Here is a 2,961-nt window from a genome sequence, read left to right on the forward strand (position 1 = left end):
AATCTCCGACCTTATTGATTCCCCCCAAAAAAGTGGCCAAGAAAACATTAACAACTCATAAACTCTATGCCCACTCTCCCATCTATACAAAGTCTACATCTATGCATAGACATGACAGTATTAATAGGCAACAAACAAGCTTTTTCTAACGACATTCACTAATGGACCACATCTTTACCATCTCACAAATGACTTAAAAACAAAGAACACATAAAATCTCACTGTGATAATTGTTGGTTAATTATAAATTTGCTTCATAATTATAACTGTAATTTTTATAAATTATAAATTATATATGATTTAATAATAAAATATACAAATTATGGATTTGCCTCAGCAAAACAAAACACTTCCTTATGGGCTCCTTTACAACAAGGGGTCTCCTGGCCATACATCAAGTAGAAATGACCCTGTTCAATGACCCTCTGATGGCAAACGTCAGGCAAGGCATGAAAGGAGATGGATGCTCACCCAAAACAGTCACCATTGTGATGGATGAGTTGCTTGTGGATGATGAATCCCCAGATGTTCCTGTTTGTACACAACAGGGTGGTGATTGCATCAGGCCCAAGACATTGCCCAGAGGAGATCTGTAATCACACAAAGGAGTTTGGCCTGACCAGCTATACTGAAAGAGATCAAATAGATCATGTCTATGGTCCAGATTTCAACACACCTCTGAATAATACAAGCCTCGAGAGTTTGTTCAAAAGTATATCTATCCTGGGAAGATCATGCAAATGGATAATGAGCTAGGCCCAGCTGAAAAGGAGAGTGCATTCAGGAATTTTCAGGAGTGCTTTTCAGGAGAATTGCTTTCAGGAAATCACAAATCCCAAGCTCCCATGAGAGTAAAGTCCCATCTTTTCAATACTAACATTTTACCACTATTGCTTTATGGGAGTAAGACCTGGAACAGCACTGTCTCTGAAGAGCCAAAGATGACCATCACAGAGAGGGCAATGGAAGGGTACATGGTGGGGTTGGCATACAACCAACAAGGCACTCCAAAAGATAGGAGTAATGGATGTCATCATAAAACTCAAATAAAGTATTTGGAAAGCACTTAGCCCAGTACCTGGCACACAGTAGGCACTATATAAATGCTAGCTATTATTGGGATTAATAACTGTAAGACAGAAAGAGAAGATGAGGAGATGGAGGACTGATGGGTGGGTGCCCTGTGTGTTTCACTGGCACCCTTGCAACATGAGAAGGAAGCGAGGGAAGTCTCCAGGCCATCGGTGAACTCTGGAAGGGCCACAGACAGGAGTCGCACGGGATGGACAGGCATGGACAGGTTGTGATCGGCCCTAAATGTGGTTTGGGGGGAAGGAAGGAAGGTGGACTGAGCAGAAACTGGAGAAGGGAAAGAACAAGAGATGACAGATGACAGCCTCAGTCATGCAATATTAAAATACCTAGAGAACAGCCCCAATGCGCTGGGTAGATACTCTCAGGGCATTCCTGGAAGAACATGAACTAGCACTGGAAGGAGAAAGGATGCATGGGTTACACTCTGCACCAGACACAAAGTGTCCACTTGGCACCAGCTGGTCCCCAGCCTGGAGTGCTCATCCTCCTCATCTCTGCTTCTCAGAATCCAGAGTTTCCTTCACAGAATCAGAGAATCGGCAAATCTGAGACCTGAAAGGAACGTTAGGAGTCATTTAACAAATACAAAAGGAATCTTCCATCTAACATATCCGACAGTTCTGCTTGATGATCCCCAAGGAGGAGCACCCCATCCCCTCCAGGGGCATCCCATTCCCCATCAAGCCAACACTGGTCTCTTTGTAATTTCCTCCCATTGCTCAAATGCCACTTCCTATGTGAAGTTTCTTCTGATTCTCTCCAGTTGTGGGTGCTTTCTCCCACAAAATCACCTCATTTCTATTTTGAGTATACATATAGAGGTGTGTGTATCTATATGTACACACACACACCATCTCCCCAGAGTAAGCCTCTGGACAATGCAGATTGTCAAATGTACATACCTTCTCATGCTGTCGGATGGAAATGAATGGCATGGCCAAGTATGGTGGCACACAGGCCTGTGGTCTCACTACTGGGGACACTGAGGCTGACAGCTCACTTAATTGGGGGAATTCTGAGCTGAAGTGGGGCTAAAGCCAATCAAGCATCTGCAGTGTCTGGAAACAACATGATGACCCCTGGGAGAAGCCTGACAAAACTGGCAAAGGTCAGAAAGTCAAAGCTTCTGAGGATTTGGAACACTGTGGTGAGGCTATGAGAAGCAACTTCCAGCTTGGGAGAGATAAGGAGACCTGGCCAGAGGAAGAGAAAGAAGGAGGAGGAGGAGGAGGAAGAAGGGAATGAGGAAGAGAGGGAGGGGGAGGGATCTTTGGGCAGAGCCAAGATGGCAGAGGGAAAGCAGTGACCTGCTTGAGCTTTCCCCGAAACCCCTCCAAATACCTATAAAAAATGGCTCTAAACAAATTCTAAAGCAGCAGAACCCACAAAAAGACAGAGTGAAACAGATTTCCAGCCCAAGACAACCTGGATGGTTGATCACAAAGGTATATGGCGCAGGGCGGGGAGAGTCACGTGGTTCGGCGTGGGCGCGCAGGCCACAGCGAACCCGGAGCAGGCCTCAGAGGACTGAATTACAGGCAGCTGTAGTGGTTTCCAGACTTCTCAACCCATGAATGCCAAAGACAACTTAAAAGGTCAGTGGGGAAAGTCTGTTTCTGTGGTGAGAGAGAAGCTAGGTCTCAGCCCCAGTTCTCAAGTGTGGCCCCGGGGCGGCGGCTGTTTCCTGAGCTTCCAGCCCACAGACTGAAGGGGAATCGGGTGGCTGACCAGAGAGGGATTGCAGGGATCTCTTTGCCAGTGCTGAGGCAGGAATCTCGTTTGCCCATGCTTGGATCTGGGTCACAGTTCTGGGTGGCAGTCCTGGGGCGAGGAGGAGTGCTGGCGTGGTGGAGTTTGTAGTGGCTG

This window comes from Vombatus ursinus, unplaced genomic scaffold (genome assembly GCF_900497805.2).
Source record: "Vombatus ursinus unplaced genomic scaffold, bare-nosed wombat genome assembly UNPS02014166.1, whole genome shotgun sequence".
In the NCBI taxonomy this organism is placed as follows: Eukaryota; Metazoa; Chordata; class Mammalia; order Diprotodontia; family Vombatidae; genus Vombatus; species Vombatus ursinus.